This window comes from Notolepis coatsorum (genome assembly GCF_963971535.1).
Source record: "Notolepis coatsorum genome assembly, chromosome: 4".
Classification (NCBI taxonomy): Eukaryota; Metazoa; Chordata; class Actinopteri; order Aulopiformes; family Paralepididae; genus Notolepis; species Notolepis coatsorum.
In genome coordinates, this window is record NC_140168.1 from 92,032,139 (window position 1) to 92,053,182 (window position 21,044).

The following is a 21,044-nucleotide window of genomic DNA, read 5'->3' on the forward strand; positions in this document are numbered from 1 at the left end:
CCAATCGTGTCAGCCTTCTCTGCCTCGACCCCTCTGGGTGGGGGTTGTTAAATGGAGGCTTGGTCATGCAACACCGCCAGCTTACGCTCCTTCCGCCGGGGCGGCTGTGTTCAGCTGTCCCCTCTGGCGCCTGTCTCGTCCGCAGTCTCCAGGCTAGGGTTAACAGCCTGTTGCCTGGTTTTTCCCCGGTGCGCTGCCTGCTTCCGTTGGTTAACCTTTTTTGTGTGCTTACGGCCATGCTGACTGCCTGTTCTGCAGGGTCAGTGTGCCAGGCGGTGTACTATTGGGGGGACGGGGCCCGCTCGGCTTACGGCCATACCGACCTGAACACGCCCGATCTCGTCCGATCTCGGAAGCTGGGCAGGTTCTGGCCTGGTTGGTTCCGCCTGGAAATACCAGGTGCAGTAACTGAGGGGCCTTTGTCCGAATACGCTGGCGATGTGGGGGGCGGGGCACTACGTGCCCACCTGGTGGGGTCTTGATGCTGGCATCATGGACTTCTCCGGGCCCCCATTCTAGGGAGTCCAGTCCTTTTGGTGGGTCTGGGTCTTCCTTCGTGCTCCGCTGCTACGGCCTTGCCACGGGGTTGGGTTTGCCCTTGACCCCGTGATTCTGGGGGCAGTAACGAGGTTGTTCCTCCGTTCGTTCCCGGGTGGCATGCGGGTTGTGCGTGTGTGTAGTCGTGGGGTCAAGCCACGGTCTGCTCACCCTGTGCGTTGAGTTGCTTGAGTGCCTCTTCGCACGGTCGGGTCCGTCGCCCTCCCGTGACGTCCCTAATAGGGGGGCTACCCTCCATTAGGGGGGGTCGGGGGGGCTCGGCCCTCCCTGTTCTGATGGTTTTGGGGGGCTGTCAGCGGGGTGTATTTGTCAGCCAAGTGGCTCCGCTTGGCCTCCCTTGTGCAGTAGCGATGCCAAGCTAAGCCACTAACGATACAGAACGTTAGGTTATGACTATAACCAAGTTCTGTTAGTTAGGGGCGATGCTTGGCATCGGACGGCCGCTGCAGCCCTTGTCCTCACCTTGTGGTGAAAGCTTGGGAAGGAGGAGAGCAGGTGACCACACACCTGCTTATGAAGGTAAGCTGATGAGGGGTGTGGTCAGACTAATACTGGTATTAGAGGTACATTTGTGGTTTATTCAGTACGCGTGCACGTACGCGAGATAGTGCAGTAGCGATGCCAAGCATCGCCCCTAACTAACAGAACTTGGTTATAGTCATAACCTAACGATATTCACTGTGTGTTTACATGAAGATATTCACTGTGTGTTTACATGAAGATATTCACTGGGACTGTGTTTGGAGTTTGCTCACTGTGTTGTTAACACGAAGAGTTTCACTTGGGCTGTTTTTGGAATTGTGCTCTCTGTGTTGTTAACACGAAGAGATTCACTTGGGCTGTGTTTGGAACTGTGCTCACTGTGTTGTTAACACGAAGAATTGTACACCCTGTTCTCCTGCTCGTTTAAGACTGCTCTGTCACTGACTCGTTCCCTCTCTCCCTCTCTCGGTCTCGCCACAACATCTGAGAACCCGCCGAGAGGATTCTGCAGAGCGGTTCAGAAGTCAACACCTGCTTCCCAAGACAACCCTCACGGGAGAAGCTGCAGAGCAGCAGAACTTTGCCCCTTGATCATTGTACCTGTCTTGTTTGACTTGCTTTCCCTGTTTCTCTTATTCCTAGTACCAAATAAACAAGCCCTAGTATTTGGCAACTCTGAATCCTACTCTCTTGTGTCGTTGCGTTTGGGGTCGGTGTCAAACCATAACATTACGATCCAACCAACAATATGACGACCCCAGCTGACACAGAGAGGGTCAAAACCGCACTTGCTATTCAAGTCGAGTTGACCAGGGATCACGGTCTCCAATTAGAGCGGGCTGCGGCTGCGGTGCAAGACCTCAGGGACCAGGTCTTGCCTATGCAGGGTTCTATGGCCGCTATGGCGGGACAACAGTCCGAGATTCTCGCTCAGCTTAACTCGCTGGGCGACGCCGTTAACACTTTTCATCTCTCATACCCTTCAGGAACATTCCCCGCAGCCCCAGCAGATCTCGCACCTCGGGAACCCCATCTCTCCGTCCCACGGCTGTTCGACGGTAATCCCGAGGAGTGTGCCACATTCATCATGCAATGTGAGTTGGTTTTCCGTCATCAACCAAGCCGTTTTTCTGCTCATGGGTCCCGAGTGGCTTTTATAACCAACCTACTTTCAGGCCATGCTGCCCAGTGGGTCACTTCCTCCTGGGCAATGGAAGCAGATTTTTTGTTCTCCTACACAGACTTCGTGGCGGAGCTCCGCAGAGTGTTCCACCATCCAGCCCGAGGTCTGGACCCTGGAGCCCGGTTGGGGACCTTCCGACAAGGGAGCGGCAGGGTGACGGACTATGTCATAGAGTTTCGACTGGCGGCGGTGGAGAGTGGATGGAACGAACCTGCTCTTCGCCTAACCTTCATAAGGGGGCTCAGTGACGCAGTCCGGGACCAGCTCGCTACCAGGGAGGTGCCCGACTCCCTCGAGGAGCTGTTTAGCCTTGTCATCCGTATTGACGGACGCCTCCTGGAGAGAAGGCGCGAGAGGACCCGACTGTCACCTCCTGAAGCACCCGGGACTCCTGGACGCCCCGTCCCCAACACTACTGATGGTAACAGGCTTCCCCGTCCGGTGCGCGAAGAGGAACCCATGCAGCTGGGACGCTCTCATCTGAGCCAGGCGGAGCGTCAGGCAAGGCTCAGGTCCGGTCTCTGCCTCTACTGCGGAGGTGCGGGACACCGTATCGCCGACTGCCCTACCCGGCCAAAAGATCGGGCTCACCAAGACCCCGGGAGATCCTGGTGAGCCGTTTTTCCCAGTCCCAGCGCCGCGCACCGCCTGACCATCTGATGAGCGTCACCCTGGCCTGGGGGGACCAACGTGCCACGGTGGAGGCCCTCATCGACTCTGGGGCAGACGAGAACTTCCTCGACTTCGAGTTTGCCACCCAAGCCAACATACCTCTTGAGGCCCTTATGAGGCCCTTGGAGAACAGATACCCCCTACCTCTCATGAGCTCCACCTTCGAGCCACTGACCCAGGCCTCGTTCTTCACCAAGCTGGATCTCCGAAGTGCCTACCATCTTGTCCGTATTCGTGAGGGCGATGAATGGAAGACCGCCTTCAAGACCCCCAGGGGCCACTATGAGTACCTTGTGATGCCGTTCGGCCTCACCAACGCCCCGGCGGTATTCCAGGCACTCATGAACGATGTCCTCCGTGACATGCTGGAGGTGTTCGTGGTGGTGTACCTGGACGACATTCTTATCTTTTCCAGGACCCTCGAGGAACACATCCTGCATGTCCGTCGGGTGCTGGAGCGCCTCCTCCACAATCGGCTCTTCGTCAAGGCGGAGAAGTGCCGTTTCCACTCCAACTCCGTCGAGTACCTGGGCTTCATCGTTGAGAAGGGCTTGACCCGAGCGGATCCTCGCAAGATCCAGGCTGTGGAGGATTGGCCGGAACCCACCACTCGGAAGGAGTTACAGAGTTTCCTCGGGTTCGCCAACTTCTACCGAAGGTTCATCCGGAACTACAGTCAAGTGGCGGAGCCTCTTACCAAGCTGACCTCCCCCGCTCTGCCGTTCGACTGGTCCCCAGCGGCATGCGCTACGTTCCGCTCCCTCAAGAGAAGGTTCACTTCCGCCCCTATCCTGCTCCACCCTGACCCCAAGAGACAGTTCATCGTGGAGGTGGACGCCTCGGATTCTGGTCTGGGCGCTGTCCTATCCCAACGTTCTCCTTCCGACCAGAAGGTACATCCTTGCGCCTTCTACTCGCGTCGCTTCCTCCCCGCCGAGAGGAACTACGACACCGGCAATCGGGAGCTACTGGCGGTCGTGGCTGCGCTGGAGGAGTGGCGTCATTGGCTAGAGGGTGCCGAGGAGCCTTTTACCATCTGGACGGACCACAAGAACCTAACGTTCATCCGCGCTTCCAGGCGCCTCAACGGTCGGCAGGCGAGGTGGGCCAGTTTCCTCAGTCGGTTCGACTTCTCGCTGACCTTCCGCCCCGGTTCCCGCAACACGAAGGCCGACTCTCTGTCCCGGATGCACTCCAAGGGGGCTCCACCCTCTGAGGTCCCATCTCCCATCATCCCGGAGGCCCGAGTGGTTGGAGCCATCACCTTGGGCATCGAGGGTGTGGTGAGGCGTGCCCTTCGTTTCCAACGTGCTCCAAGCAACGTCCCTAGGAGCCGTCTCTTCGTACCCGACTCTGTCCGGTCCCAGGTACTGCTGTGGGGCCATACCAGCCGGTTCGCCTGCCACCCAGGCGTCCATCGCACGTTCTCCTTCCTGGCTCGTCGTTTCTGGTGGCCCACCATGTGGAACGACGTCAAGGAGTTCGTATTGGCCTGCGCGGTCTGTGCCCGCAGCAAGGCCTCTCACCAGGCACCCTCCGGGCTCTTGCAGCCCCTTCCCGTTCCAAGCCGTCCGTGGTCACATGTGGCGCTCGACTTCGTCACTGGTCTACCCTCCTCCCAGGGGAACACCTGCCTTCTGACCGTGGTGGATCGATTCAGCAAGGGGGTCCACCTCGTGGCCCTCTCCAAGCTTCCCTCAGCAGCCGAGACGGCGGACCTCCTGACGCACCACGTGTTCCGCCTTCACGGCTTTCCCCAGGACATCGTCTCTGACCGGGGGCCCCAGTTCACCTCCCAGGTATGGCGGGCTTTCTGCAAGGGATTGGGGGCAACGGTCAGTCTCTCCTCTGGCTATCATCCCCAGACAAACGGGCAGACGGAGAGGATGAACCAGAGCGTGGAGTCTGCTCTTCGGTGTGTGGCAGCCGAGAGGCCGGCATCCTGGAGCCGTTTCCTTCCCTGGGTTGAGTACTCCATCAACTCAATGGTCAGTTCCGCCACCGGCCTCTCCCCTTTTGAGGCCTCCCTGGGCTACCAGCCCCCTCTTTTTCCCGCACAGGAGACGGAAGTGGCAGTTCCCTCCGTGCAGGTCCACCTCGACCGCTGCCGTCGAGTTTGGGAGATCACCAGGACCGCGCTGCTCCGAACATCTGAGCGCGCCTGTCGTGGTGCCGACCGGCGCCGGGTTCCCGCGCCGACTTACCGCCCTGGGCAGAGGGTGTGGCTCTCCGCGAAGGACCTCCCGCTACGGTCCTCGGCCAAGAAGCTCAACCCCCGCTTCGTCGGTCCTTTCGAGGTCCTGAAGGTACTCAGTCCGGCGGCACTGCGCCTGAAGCTTCCTGCATCCATGCACATCCACCCCGTGTTCCATGTCTCCCGGGTTAAGCCCGTCTCCCTCTGTCCCCTTATGCCTCCGGCTCCTGATCCGCCGCCTCCTGTGCTAGTGGATGGTCACCCCCAGTGGCAGGTCCGCCGGTTGATGGGCGTTCGTCGGCGGGGCCGGGGGTTCCAATACCTGGTGGACTGGGAGGGTTACGGCCCTGAGGAGCGTAGCTGGGTCTCCCGGCAGCTCATCGTGGATCCCGGCTTGATCACCGACTTCCATCGAGCCCATCCTGGCGAGCCGGGTCGGCCTGGTCGCCGGGTGGCTCCCGTGGAGGGGGGGGTACTGTGAGGTTTCTGTCCTTGCTCTCTCACTCGTTCTGTTCCTTTAACCACCCTCGCTTTGTTTTCATTCATTTTTCTGTCAATTGGTTCTATCCCCTCGTTCACACGTTTCTCCCCGTTGACGTCATCAGAGACGTCGCTGATTGGTTCTCTCACTTCCCCACGCTTTTCAATCACATTCCCCAGCTGTCACTGCTTTCTCCCCGTTGACGTCATCAGAGACGTCGCTGATTGGTTCTCTCACTTCCCCACGCTTTTCAATCAATCGATCCCTCATTATTTATACCCCGTTTTTCCCCACTCTAAGTTGTTGGATCGTCTTGTTTTGTCGCCTTGATTTGTCTCTGGATATTTTTCCCCGTTGCTGTTGCTGCTGCTTTTTTCTCTGTGCTGTTCTCCAGGAATTCCTAGAAGCCTTCGCTTGGATACCTGCTCCCGTGGCGCGCGCTCGCCTCCACTGTTGTTCCAGTTCCAATTACGCATCTCGTCTGGGTGAGTTATCTATTTGATTGTTCTTGACCTATTCCGTTTTTCGTGTGTAATCTTACACTGAAGACTACCACCTTTTTGTCAGACAGTCACTCACCCAGCCATTTATCTATTTTTGCTTGTTCCTTTATGGAATGATTTTTTGGGATCTACCATCTCCCTTTGTGTGCTAGCTCACACCGAAGATATTATTCCACAATTGGACTGTGTGTTTACATGAAGATATCCACTGTGTGTTTGCTCACACCGAAGATATTATTTCACAATTGGACTGTGTGTTTACATGAAGATATTCACTGTGTGTTTACATGAAGATATTCACTGTGTGTTTACATGAAGATATTCACTGGGACTGTGTTTGGAGTTTGCTCACTGTGTTGTTAACACGAAGAGTTTCACTTGGGCTGTTTTTGGAATTGTGCTCTCTGTGTTGTTAACACGAAGAGATTCACTTGGGCTGTGTTTGGAACTGTGCTCACTGTGTTGTTAACACGAAGAATTGTACACCCTGTTCTCCTGCTCGTTTAAGACTGCTCTGTCACTGACTCGTTCCCTCTCTCCCTCTCTCGGTCTCGCCACAACATCTGAGAACCCGCCGAGAGGATTCTGCAGAGCGGTTCAGAAGTCAACACCTGCTTCCCAAGACAACCCTCACGGGAGAAGCTGCAGAGCAGCAGAACTTTGCCCCTTGATCATTGTACCTGTCTTGTTTGACTTGCTTTCCCTGTTTCTCTTATTCCTAGTACCAAATAAACAAGCCCTAGTATTTGGCAACTCTGAATCCTACTCTCTTGTGTCGTTGCGTTTGGGGTCGGTGTCAAACCATAACACTATGGCTTTATTGTGTTTATTGGAATCCTATTGGTAAATGGAGAAATGTATACCTGTTCTTATTGTGATCAAATGTATATGTGCGATTTTCCATTCTGAATCAATAAACTATTCAATCAAAAAACCTCAAATTACATGTGGTGTGTAACCTCAAATTACATGTGGTGTGTAACCTCAAATTACATTGAACATACTGAATAAACTGGGTGTACTGTAGTCCATCATTAATATTCACAGGAAGAGGTATAGAGGGACAGGAGACAGAGATGATTGATTGATTGATTGATTGATTGATTGATTGATTGATTGATTGATTAATTGATTGATTGATTGATAAAAAACTTTATTAACAGATTGCAGAATGGGTACAATACAAATACAGTACAGCTCAATACAAACAACTGCTAAGAGGATGAAGATCTTAGTTTACTCCAGTAGAGCATCTAACACGAAAAATCAGATGAGACTAAATCTTATCAGATGATACAAAATCTTATCAGATGATATAAAATCTAATCAGATGGGTCTCTGGGACTAAATATTGGACATATTTTAAACCATCCATAGGTGGCAGCAAAGTGCTGGATGTCTGAGACCCAAGAGAACATGACATGCTACAGGGTAGGGTCTCTAGACTCTAGAGCTGCTACAGGGGAGATCCCACTGTCTGGAAGGACGTTTTTAATTAAATACATTTTTAAAGATGAAAATCATTAAAGGGGCACTTCACCAAAAAAAACAATGCTAATTTATTTTGCACATAATCAAACATCTCAAAACTCTAAACAGTTTTACACACATCCGTGTGTTAATTACAGCTCAATGAAATTATACGTTAGCAGTCCCTAAGATAAGGTATTGCTATGTTTCATTTGCATAATTGCATGGTGCTTACCCTCTTAAGAGTGCCAGCCACGAGAAATCTCGTTAGTTCATGCCATGCCATGAATTGGAATAATCTTTTTGGAGAACATCTGATCTGAGGTAAGGAATCTATTTTACCAGTCTTGGGATAATCAGAGTTTTTTTCACCTATATCTCAGCGTGTCCCATATGTGTGTGTGTGGCTGTGAGTGTGTGTGTGTGCTGATCAGGAAATAAGATAATTGATTTTTCAGCCCGCTTCTCTTGCGTGCATAAGTACACATATACTATCGATAATCTAGCGTTTATTTGAAAACGATTCATAAATAGGCCAAAAAAACGTATTTTGTGTATTCCAGTAAAGCGCGATTCCTGCAGAATCTTTTTTTTTTTAAGTTTAAAAAAACGAGCGTTTTTCAAAATGGTATAAAACGGAAATTAACCGATTAAAAAACAATCTGTTTCGACAATGTTGACTGCAAACAAGTCATTGATAAGCGACGGGCGTATTAGACACATAGCCATAATTTAAGATATAGTTTATGCGTTCGCAAATGTGATCGCCCTCCCATTGACTACAGCGCTGGCACTCAAGCGCTATTCCGGCACCCCCTGCTGGCACGGAAAGTGGTAAGCTGCAACGTCCCTCATATGGGAAGTTTTTCGGACTTTTTGCAACCGGCAAATTGGCGACCCCTAGTGGCTCGGGTGTGCATATTTTGTAATACAATATATATATCGAATTGAAGGCTTATTTGTTGCCTGTCAATAGCGACAAAATCCGAGTTACATGCCGGTATTTGAGGCTTGTGCAAAGTACACGGTATTGCACAAAATACCACTCCCGACTCAGGCTGCAGTAGTTCCGTCAATCTAGATCCGATCTCGAAAATTATTGTGGATCGTTGTAGCCAATGAGTGTGGCTTTCCAATGATACTCCATGGGGATCTAAATATTAAAAAAAAAACATGAAAACAGGAAGAGCAAAACAGCCGAATGAATTGAAGTCTATGAGAAGACTTAGTTTTTCTTTGTACACAGTTTACCAAAATCACTCCTAATCACTCATTTCTGAATGGATCTTTATAAAATTTGGATATGTACTACATTAGGCTTCAGGCTATGGCTCCGTCTGGAATTGTAAGCCATACCACCTTCTGGGGAAATATTACCTCTGGACTACTAACTACTACAGAAAAACTTGAGTAACAAGTTTTTTTACAACTCAAGTTCAGACCTATGTTACTCTATTACGTTAGCACTAAACGTGAATATTTTTTCTGGAATCAGAAACAGAATGTCATCTTTCAAAAGAGACCAGGCTCATGCATGTGCTATAAGTATAAAGTATGTTGTTTTGGTTTGCAAAAAAAGTATGCAGTCCTCAAAAACGAAAACGAAAATTGCAGGCTCATTGCAGGTTAACAACACAAAGGATGCAATGCCCCCAATGACATCACTGATGGCCATATTCAAATTAATTTACTCTCAATAAATGTCCAAAATAAATCAGTATTGTTGTTTTTGTGAAGTGCCCCTTTAACCCTTTGATTGAAGCTAGTATTTTATGCATGGCTGAGTATTTCTTTGCTATATCTTTTGATATCAATTTATTTCATAATTTAATATTCTAATTATTCATTATGTAGTTTTCGATTACCACACATCATTATTTTCATTTTCCCTTTTTTACTTTATGAACAAACATAGTTTTTATATAACTACATCAAGTTTACACAAGTGTGCAAATGTGACTCATATGTGCCATAAGTACTAGCCTATTATGTAGTATAAACTGAGTACAGTTAGATTTATACTAGAAGTTAGCCACGCCCTTTGAATCTGAGACAATAGGCTTGTTCAAGATGGGATAGGCGGACGCAGATCTGCGCAGGTTTTACTACGGCCTCGCCAAGCGCGTTGCATGACGGTTAGAATGTTGTCCGATTTGCTCTGAAAATCTGACGAGGCGAGGCGCGGAACTCCCGCGGGAGCGAGCCGCGCGCAGCCTTCAGAGCGAGGCTCCACAGTACCTCTCAGCCGGCTGCTCCCGGCTGGGAAGCGACTTGCTACGGTCGCGCAAAGCGCCTATTGGCTCAGAAAAGTTGTCAGTCACCAGCCATTTGACAGCCAGGGTGTTATGAGACGTTTGATTGATTGAAAACTTTATTATGTTATGCGTTATCAACTTATCATCATATCATCATGATAAACTTCAAGCTGTCAGACACACACACACACACACACACACACACACATACAGCAGTGTGTTGTGTGTGCGTGCGGCCAGGAGCGCGCAACAAGATGGTATACATTATGGTATATGAATAGTATATTCCACTGTAGCAGTATATGGTGTGCTGTACATTTGAATCTGATCTAATTTTGCACACGGCTATCGCATTATAATGAGCTGGACAGGTGTGTAATGTGTGTGTGGTGACGTGAAAGCGTATCTGCCGTGCGAGACTAGGCGAGAGGCTCTCGTGAAATCGGCAGTGTCCGCCCTCTTAACTCCTCCCCCGGCTTCACTCGGCTACTCTCGTCTACTAGTCGAGGCAAACCGAAATCCATCTTGAACAAGCCTAATGTGTCACACCCTATTCCTGCCTGTCTCTCTCTCTCTCTCTCTCTCTCTCTCTCTCTCTCTCTCTCTCTCTCTCTCTCTCTCTCTCTCTCTCTCTCTCTCTCTCTCTCTCTCTCTCTCTCTCTCTCTCTCTCTCTCTCTCTCTCTCTCTCTCTCTGATTACAGGTGCGAAGTCAGGTGTGTGAGAGCCCAGGCAGGGAGCAGCTGATTGACATCTGTGTGCTGATTGCTTCACCTACATAGACCTGGCTCAGATGTCATCATGCTGCCAGATCGTATAGCTTAGTATTATCCATCTGGCTCCACGTCCTGTTCTCTACTCCTGGATCCCGTGTTTGACCTTCGCCTGCCTGACTCTTCTCCTTGCCCACTCCCTGGACCATCTGAGTATCTGATTCCGTGAATGACCCCTCGCCTACTCCGCTCCTTGCTTACTGTCTGAGTATCTGATCCCGTGTTTTTACGACCCCCACGCCTGTCTTACTACCCTGCTCCACATTATGCCCCCTGGACTATACGAAAACCTCCTCTGTTTATGACCTACCTCTGCCTGGACTGCTCCACCCTTGCTACAATAAAATACCAGAGCAGAGAACAAATTCAGCCTTAAAAACAAGAGCAGAGCATAGAAGCTCTCTCCAAGACACCCAACATCAATTTAAAACTAGCTAGGGGGACTATGCTGTAGTGTGTTCCAGGTAGAGGGGGCAGAGTAGGAGAACGCCTTTTTACCACGCTCAGTACGGACTGAGGGGATGGAATAAGTGATGATATTCTGAATGCGTAAGCTATATCTGGTCTGTTTGCAAAGTGGAAAATTGTAAAATTGTGTCCGGATGGCAAAAGTCAGTACTGTATCTACAAAAAATGGCATGTCTGATCAATGTTAGCATGGTGTTATTCACAGTCAAAGATGGAAAAAATATAAAATAAAGTTAAATAATTGATATTCTCCTTTGGTTCATTACAATTAAATTACTCAAGCCTAGTAATATACACAATATTTCTGACACTGGGAATACATTCCCTAAGGTCCATAGATGTCCCTAGATACCAAGAACATACAAATGGCCCTTGTAGAAATGGAGCAATCTTCCATTTACTTGGGTATGTACTTTTAGGCGGATTTTCTGAAAATATGGTTTACAGCTTCACACCGGTTCCTGACAGGGAGCGAGCGAGCGAACTAGAGACGAAATCGCGCGCGACACTGTCCTGATATGAGGCGGCGCGTGTCCGAGTGTGTCTGTGTGTGTGTGTGTTACCTGGAAGCACACGTGGGGGGGGCCTGCGATTCTTGACCAATAAAAAGTGTTTAGGGGCGGGACTCGGCCGCGTAATCGCTCAACTAGAGACACAGCGAGCGAATATCTGAGGGGTGGACGACATCGCTGCTCAGTTCGCTGTCGCTCGCGGCAGGTCAGGATAGATTGAAACGAATACATTTTAATCATTTTCGCAATCACGCTCGCTCGCGTCGCTCCCTGTCAGGAAGGGGTGTAAGTCTTTGGACGCCAGATCCGAGGATAGTCGGGTTATCTCGCCGACCGTTCAGCGCCAGACCTGAGTATAGTCGGGTTTTCATCGTTATTTCTTTTATTCGATATTTCCATTCATTACAGGCACACGAACTCGGGGTTAACATGGGGAATCATCCTGAGAATGCCAAAGTGCAATACCAGCCGCATCCACCCAGGTGGCAGTATCGAGCACCCTTTGAAACATTATATCTTGGCCTGTGCGTCGATCAAATGTCTCCGGGCGCACTTTTCTTTGTCGGGCGAGGCCGGTGGGTATCCCGATCGCATTGAGAAGCGTCAAATGCCTCCGATGCATCTGTTGTGGTGGATTATGTTGGCGACACGATGGACACCGGTACTTGCGGTACTAGCGACTCGCGATCAGACAATTGGAATATTCTTTTTGGGGTACCTCCTAGTGAAAGTAAGGACTAAATGATATCAATCCTGCTTTGATCCAACCATTATTTGACCTCGATCGCAACGTGTGTGTGTGTAACGTTACTCCACAACGTATGCCGTTGGTGACGATCAAAGCATCAAAAACTACCTCCCCCCTTTCATGCATTCATGATGAAACATAATACCTATTATATACATTTGATTTGGAAATAGTAGCGTGTCCAGGCGAGAAACGGCAACGCTTTTAGTGAAATTCACGTTTTGCTGCATATCGTCGTTTTCTGGGATTAGACAGGATCACTCTAAAACTATAATAATAATAATAATAATAATAATAATAATAATAATAATAATAATAATAATAATAATAATAATAATAATAATAATAATAATAATAATAATAATAATAATAATGGCTTGGATTTATATAGGGCTCTTCATGACACCCAGAGCGCTTCACAGAGTCCATTATTCGTTCATACACAGTCATACCGGTGGTGGTAAGCTACAATTGCAGCCAGAGCTACCCTGAGGCAGACTCACGGAAGCGTGGCGAATAATCATCGCCTACGGCCCCTCCGACCACCACCAACATTCATTCACATGCATACACATTCATACGAGGCAAGTAGGTTAAGTGTCTTGCCCAAGGACACAACGGCGATGGGATGGACATGGGCTTGAGCGGGATTCCAACCACCAACCCTTCGATAATTGGACGACCCGCTCTACCCCTGAGCCAAAGCCGCCCCACTATACTTATATTCACCACGGTATAACACGCAAACATATTGATGGAAACATTTATTCTTTTTCACATATTGAACGATAGATAGTTGATGTCAAATGGGCCATAATATTGTATCAATAGCTATAATATAGAATATATAGAGAGACAAGAAGATAGATACCAGTCTCCTCTCTGTGCGTCGAGTAGAAAGCTATCTGGCTGCATGTTAGCCTAGCTTAGCACAATGAATGGAAGCGGGCATGACTGGTTAGCCTAGCCCTAGGCATTGTCCAACTAACACCTCTCCCGAAGGCTATACACAGTCATGTCCGCTTCCATTCATTGTGCTAAGCCAGATAGATTTCTACTCAATGCAGATACGAGACTGGTATACATCTTCTTGTCTCTCTCTGGAGAAGACTGTAAGCATGAATATGATCAGTTCAAAATGTTGTCTACCTATGGTGGTAATGTTCTTATGTTGGTCCACCACTCCTGAATGAAGTGTAGAGGAAACTAAACAATTTTGTCTTTCAGATCCTTTACTTAGGGATGGCTGGGGGATTTACTGTGTTTGCATGTGTATACGACAGTGGTTTGGTCGGTAGAGCAGTCGTCTTTATCCGGAGGTTCCCGGTTTGATTCCCGCTCCTGGATAGATAGAAAGATAGATAGAGAAAAGTAGGGGGAGGGGACAGATAGTTAGTTCAGGGATGTGATTGTGCCTTAAGAAAAAAACATGAAAATCTTCTAAATGATATATATATTATAAACACTCCATTTGAATGAATGAACACATTTTATTTGTATAGATTGAACTGTTCCCAGGGAAGAGGAAGGTGGGAGAGGAAAGGGACAAAGAAAATGCATCAAATATCTCAGTGTCCCCCTAAAAAATGTAAAGGGGGTCATCGGACCCCTCCCAAGTCATCCTGGCTCAAACACTAACGGTAGGACCTTATCTTTTCTTCTTTGCAACCAGATTGTGCAACACCTGTAACCGCCTCCTCTAGTCTTGCCTACTGTGAAGGGCTGCAGTTGGACTAATGGACTCTTTCGCTCTCAAGTCGATTTTGAGAATGAAGGTGGTGACATTTCTCCATCTGCTTCTTGGTTATGTCTAGGTTGGCTTCTGTACCTCATGCTTGAGAGTTTGATGTTTCTACAGAGCGGTACACTGGTGTCACCAGGGTGGAGTTTTCAATACAGTCTTCACTGTGATAAATCAATAAATTGTGATAGTGTAGGCTATTATAAGTGAAATAATCTGTCTGTAAACAATTATTGGAAAGATTATTTGTGTCATGCACAAAGTAGATGTCCTGACTTGCAAACACGTACTAGTTTGCCAACATGAAATCTGTGGAGTGGTTAAAATGTAGTTTTAATGACTTCAACATTCAGTAAGTATGTAAACTTAGACAGACAGACCACAACTTACTAAGAATGAACTTGTCTCAAGGCCCGCTCTCTCCTTCCTCCATCTCTATCTGCTGAGAGCTGAAGCCACCTTTTAGTATAGCGCTCTACATCTGCATCAGATTGAGTCTCACGGACCCTAAAAAAAGACAAAGAAACGTCCATTAACTTTTTTTTTAATGCTTTCTTGATACTCATCCAACTATAAGTGTTTTGAGAGTCGGTCAGAGTGATGAAAGGCATTCGATTTACATCTGCTCAGAGCTCAAATAAATCAAGGATGTGATTTTTCCGGCCTGAAAATGTGATCCACGTGAATCCACATACATTTCCGTGCTAATTCATATTTAAAGTATACAGACATGAATGGTATCAATCTCCTCAACTCTGGTCAAGAAAGCAAATAAGCATATTACCCAAAATGTTGAACTATTCCTTTAGAAGATTAAGAAACCATATAATAATAAAGCAAAACTTACTCAGGAAAACATCTCGAAGGCCTGCTTGCCATTTGCCCCACGCCAGTTAATTTTCTTGGCCAGCTGGTTTGTCACTAGTTTCGCCATAGTCCTCCAAACAGTTTCTTTAACAGTCAATCCCGCAGCCATCGCCAAGTAAAGGATCTGAAAGACAAAATTGTTTAGTTTCCTCTACACTTCATTCAGGAGTGGTGGACCAACATAAGAACATTACCACCATAGGTAGACAATTGGAAACTGATCATATTCATGATAGCAAAAAAAAGAAGAAAAAGCATAAGGCCTAGTACGTAGAAGTAGCCCTAATCATGATCAAGTAACCAAATATATAATAATAAATAGAATGGGAGAAAAAAAGTAGAAAAAAAGGGGGCCATAGGTCAAAAGTCTCAGCAAATGTCAATTCCTCAAATATACATTTTCACCTACCAATTTTTGCTTATAAACATCCTCCTGTGCAATGCGCTCATCAAGGGTTCTCAGGTCATCCAGGGTGGAAAGTGGTAACATCGTAAATGGAAGGCCATCTGGGACAAGTGTTGCTGCTGCTGCACCATTTTTTTTGCAGTAAGGTGTGCATTTCCTTTATCATTTGATTAATCGTTGCCACAGTAGTTAAAATCTCACGGAGAATAGCTGTAAAAAACAAACACTTAACAAGTTAATATCTGAGATTTGGAAACACAGTAACATCACTACAATAAACTCAAACCGGTCTACATATAAATCAGAAAATCTGACAGGTTTGTCCAGATTATCTTAATTTGGAGGCCTAACCAAAAGTAAGCATATCTGACTAGGGGCAGGTTGGTGTAGACTGACTAGGGGCATGGTGGTGTAGACTGACTAGGGGCATGGTGGTGTAGACTGACTAGGGGCATGGTGGTGTAGACTGACTAGGGGCATGGTGGTGGTGTAGACTGACTAGGGGCATGGTGGTGGTGTAAACTTACTAGGGGCATGGTGGTCGTGTAGACTTACTAGGGGCATGGTGGTCGTGTAGACTTACTAGGGGCATGGTGGTGGTGTAGACTGACTAGGGGCATGGTGGTGGTGTAGACTGACTAGGGGCATGGTGGTGTAGACTGACTAGGGGCATGGTGGTGGTGTAGACTGACTAGGGGCATGGTGGTGGTGTAGACTGACTAGGGGCATGGTGGTGTAGACTGACTAGGGGCATGGTGGTGTAGACTGACTAGGGGCATGGTGGTGGTGTAGACTGACTAGGGGCATGGTGGTGGTGTAGACTGAATAGGGGCATGGTGGTGGTGTAGACTGACTAGGAGCATGGTGGTGTAGACTGACTAGGGGCTGGTTGGTGTAGACTGACTAGGGGCATGGTGGTGGTGTAGACTGACTAGGGGCATGGTGGTGTATACTGACTAGGGGCATGGTGGTGGTGTAGACTGACTAGGGGCATGGTGGTGTAGACTGACTAGGGGCATGGTGGTGTAGACTGACTAGGGGCATGGTGGTGGTGTAGACTGACTAGGGGCATGGTGGTGGTGTAGACTGACTAGGGGCATGGTGGTGGTGTAGACTGACTAGGGGCATGGTGGTGGTGTAGACTGACTAGGAGCATGGTGGTGTAGACTGACTAGGGGCAGGTTGGTGTAGACTGACTAGGGGCATGGTGGTGGTGTAGACTGACTAGGGGCATGGTGGTGTAGACTGACTAGGGGCATGGTGGTGTAGACTGACTAGGGGCATGGTGGTGGTGTAGACTGACTAGGGGCATGGTGGTGGTGTAGACTGACTAGGGGCATGGTGGTGGTGTAGACTGACTAGGGGCATGGTGGTGGTGTAGACTGACTAGGGGCATGGTGGTGGTGTAGACTGACTAGGGGCATTTGGTGGTGGTGTAGACTGACTAGGGGCAGGTTGGTGTAGACTGACTAGGGGCATGGTGGTGTAGACTGACTAGGGGCATGGTGGTGTAGACTGACTAGGGGCATGGTGGTGTAGACTGACTAGGGGCATGGTGGTGTATACTGACTAGGGGCATGGTGGTGGTGTAGACTGACTAGGGGCATGGTGGTGGTGTAGACTGACTAGGCGCAGGTTGGTGTAGACTGACTAGGGGCATGGTGGTGAACCCTTACTCAGGTGACCAGGAATACCAGTTTTTTCCAAAATTCAGTTAAAATGCCATCTTGGAATAACAAAACAACGATTGTGTGCAGACAATTGAAAATGTTGGGTTCCTTTCCACTTTCTTGAATATAGAAAAAATTTAAATACTTGTTCTAGAACTGTATTTTTTGCACTTGTTTGTTAAGTTACTGGGAATACCCTTTCCTTGTTTTTGCTCATTTTAACAGACAAAACACAACACATTCTAGTAATTCTGGTTTACACCTAAGCCTTATTATTGCTGTTATGATTTCCAAAAATAAAATATCACCAATCTTTAGTAAAATAGGAGATTTAAGTGTTTATCTGGAATTGTGAGGATAGGTATTCGCGGTAACTTGGGATCAATATGTGAAACGTAATTATCTCCTAAAATAATTGGCCACAAAAGACGAAACTCATTTTGGTTGTTCATTGGGGTGCCAAGATCATGCCCAAAACATATCATGCATCTGCCATAAAAATTAAGCCTTTTATGTTTGTTATCAATTGAAGGCCATGAACTATGTTGACTCATATCCCATACCCGGATTTTTCCTTCAGATTCAGCTAAATTTGAATTATCTTGAGATAACTCTGGGAGAACTATGGTATTATGTTACATGATGATGATATCCCTACAAAACAACCAAAACATTTTAATTCTCTCTTAAATTGGAGGAGATAGTGAATTGGTATTTCCGGTAACTTAGGTCAACTTTAGAGGTCCGCCATCCCTCATTACATGATGTTTTTTTTTAAAGGTGAATTATTTGGCATCTATAACAATCATTCTTGACATGAGAAAAGATTTTAATGTTGTTCGTATAACGTCCTGGGTTATATGGCTTAGAAATGGGGCAGGTTACCGGGAATACATGCGTTACCCATAGAGAGAGAGAGAGAGAGAGAGAGAGAGAGAGAGAGAGAGAGAGAGAGAGAGAGAGAGAGAGAGAGAGAGAGAGAGAGAGAGAGAGAGAGAGAGAGAGAGAGAGAGAGAGAGGGCATTACAGGATGACTCTTTGAAATGATGTCCCAGATTAAAAAGTATATATTATATATACACAGTCACACACACAATAAAAAAATTCATACATCACTTACGACCACTTGAAGTAGTTGTTCTTGAGCTGTCTTCTGCGTTCATCTCATTGATGAGATCCAGCACTGTAACAGTATATTTGCAACAATGAAATTATATATTTTACAACTCTATCAGCTGAGTAACAATATTCATCAAAGTGTTGCGTGTTACAGCGTAGGTTAGTTTATTAGTGCATGACAGTAGGGTTAGCATACTTTTCACACTATAAGCCCCACCTGAATGATAGCCAGTTAGCAGCTCCGGGTACAGTAGGTACCAAAAGTTAGCTCTCATAGTCATGACTCATAACGTTAGCCAGTTAGCAGCTCCGGGTACAGTAGGTACCAAAAGTTAGCTCTCATATAACGTACGTTAGCCAGTTAGCAGCTCCGGGTACAGTATGTACCCCAACGTTAGCTCTCATAACGTTAGCCAGTTAGCAGCTCCGGGTACAGTAGGTACCAAAAGTTAGCTCTCATAGTCATAACGTTAGCCAGTTAGCAGCTCCGGGTACAGTATAGGTACCAACGTTAGCTAGTCATACCGTTAGCCAGTTAGCAGCTCCGGTAGTTTACAGATCCCGCCAGTTTCATAATATCAAGCTAATAACGTTACAGTAGTCACTGAAAACACAGACTAAACAGCACTCATTTATATCAGCGGCACGCATTACTTATAAATAATAAAATATATGTGTTGCTGAAGTGGATTCCTAGCTTAATTTCCCTACTACTACTTCTGCGTTGTGATTTAAACCTTTTTACAAGCTCTTGGAATTGCCACTCTTTGCCAAATGCAGATAACCACTGTTTTAACCTGGTTACTGCTTACCCAGAGAGAAAATACGGTGCGGCCGTTTGAAATGAAGCGAGATCTGAGCAGTTTGAAAATAACCCGTTTTTAATGAAAATGGATTTCAATCAGATGTTACAAAAGAAATATGTGCAATGAACCTACGAGATGCATCCAATATGCCGGAGGATCGTAGAAATTCAGACTAAATTCTCAATAAAAAAGCTTGTCTATAAACATTCTCGCGTCTCGGCTTCGATCTGCTGCGTCGATCTCTTCTCCTCGCTGGGTTCTAGTGGAGAAAAAGGGTGTGTTTGTTGCTTCCTGGGTCTGTGGGTTGGTTCTGTGTCTCTCCTGGCGAGGAGTTTTGGTTATATCCAATTTAGGCTCCGCCTCTAATTTTACGGCAAGCGGGCGTTTCCAAAACTCGCCTCGAGCGTTCCTATTGGAGAACACTTATTCTCAGCTCTTATTGGCTAACTCACTACCGTGACGTTTTGAACTGATTTAGGTCACGAAGTGGATTCAAATGGTCTTTTCTTTGATCAACTGGTCCTTTGTTTCAGAAGAGACTGTCTGGCGTCTCTCAAGGCAGTTTCTTTGTATTCAATTTGGTTGGACCATTTGCCTAGAGCCCTGGGTTGTAAAATCACTCATGTTTATTGACTTTCCCAGGAAGTTCAAACGAGACACTATCTCTCACTCAATCAGCATCTGCCTGCTTCAACACCCCTTTTAGGAGTCTTGAGCCAAGCAGCTGCGTTTTCAAATCAGCGATGCGTCTCGTTTCTTTTGTTCATAGAGGTAGAGGAGCAAGGAAAAATAGTGAATGTATTTTACCTGTCGGTGTTTTTGCCATTCTGCGATCCATGGTGTGCAGTACAATAAATACAGTTTGATGGAAATCTACCACAGTTTCCCCGGTTTGGGGATTAATGATCCCCAAGATACTTGTTAGTAATTTCTCAAACAAACTGTTTACAATTACCTTAACCTTACTGTTTAACCTAATTACCTCAGAGCCAAACCTTTCCAGAATCCTTCTGACTCATTTTCCATATTTGTTAGTATCATTTGCTTTCAACACCCACATTACTCCCTCCTCCACTGACCGACTATGAACCCATTTTTATTTACACAGTTCTCTATTCACTCACACCGTTTAACAATTTCCACTCATTTGCAGGTTATATACAATGTATCAGTTATATCAATTTCACTTCAGTCTAGGTCCGTCCCTTTATACAAAAAGATGATCGTACCAATTACCAGGTTTAGACTATACTTTATGTGTTTTTTATCCAAATGTGTCTGTTTTGTGCAATTCACTCTGAAAGAAAAAGACCTTACATTGCATTTACTATCTAAACATTTCTAAAAAAGGAGAGAGCTCAGCTAATGAAAAATGAAAAATTAATATGTACACGCCCTCTCCAAGGCCTATCAGTTACACTATCCCTTCTTTCGCCTATGTATACCGTTTAGGCTTCTGGATGACTCGTTTTGGTCGAGTATCTTGTTCCGGGCTTGTGCTAAGCACTGGTTCCTCTGGCTCTTCTGGTACCTTCTCCAAGTCCACAGAGGAGAAATTATTATGTTCCAATTCATAATCTTCTCCTCTGTCTGGTTCCTGTAAAAAACCTTCATCTTCTACTGGTGGCCAATCGTGGCCCCCTCGGTCTGGCTCGCCATAATCATCCGGGTCTTCCCCATCGTTTGGGGTTAGCGCCGCCTTCACTTCGCCTTCGTGTAACGGTTGCGACGCCCCGGTTTTACCGTCAAGGTCTTGTGGTTCAAGTTCCCATTCTTGGTCCGTATTGATTGCTTTTACACAATGAGTAACGTGAAACCACATAGGCGATCCTTCAACTTGTAAAGCCCTCTCGGTGGCTCGAACGACTTTGTATGGCCCTTCTCGTCTCGCGCCAAACCACTTGCGTCTAAATACTTTGACATAAACGTAGTCGCCTGGTATGATTTGAGGTGTAGTCTGCCTATTCACCTCCTCCCCGGTTTCATGCTCCTGTCTACTGGAGACATGAACCAGAATACTTTTGTGTATCTTTGACATGTATTTTACGTACTCACGCATGTCGTTGTCCAGGATGTCCAAACTCGGACCTTTGCCTGTCGCGCGCAAACCTGGTACTACCATGCAGCGACCTAACAT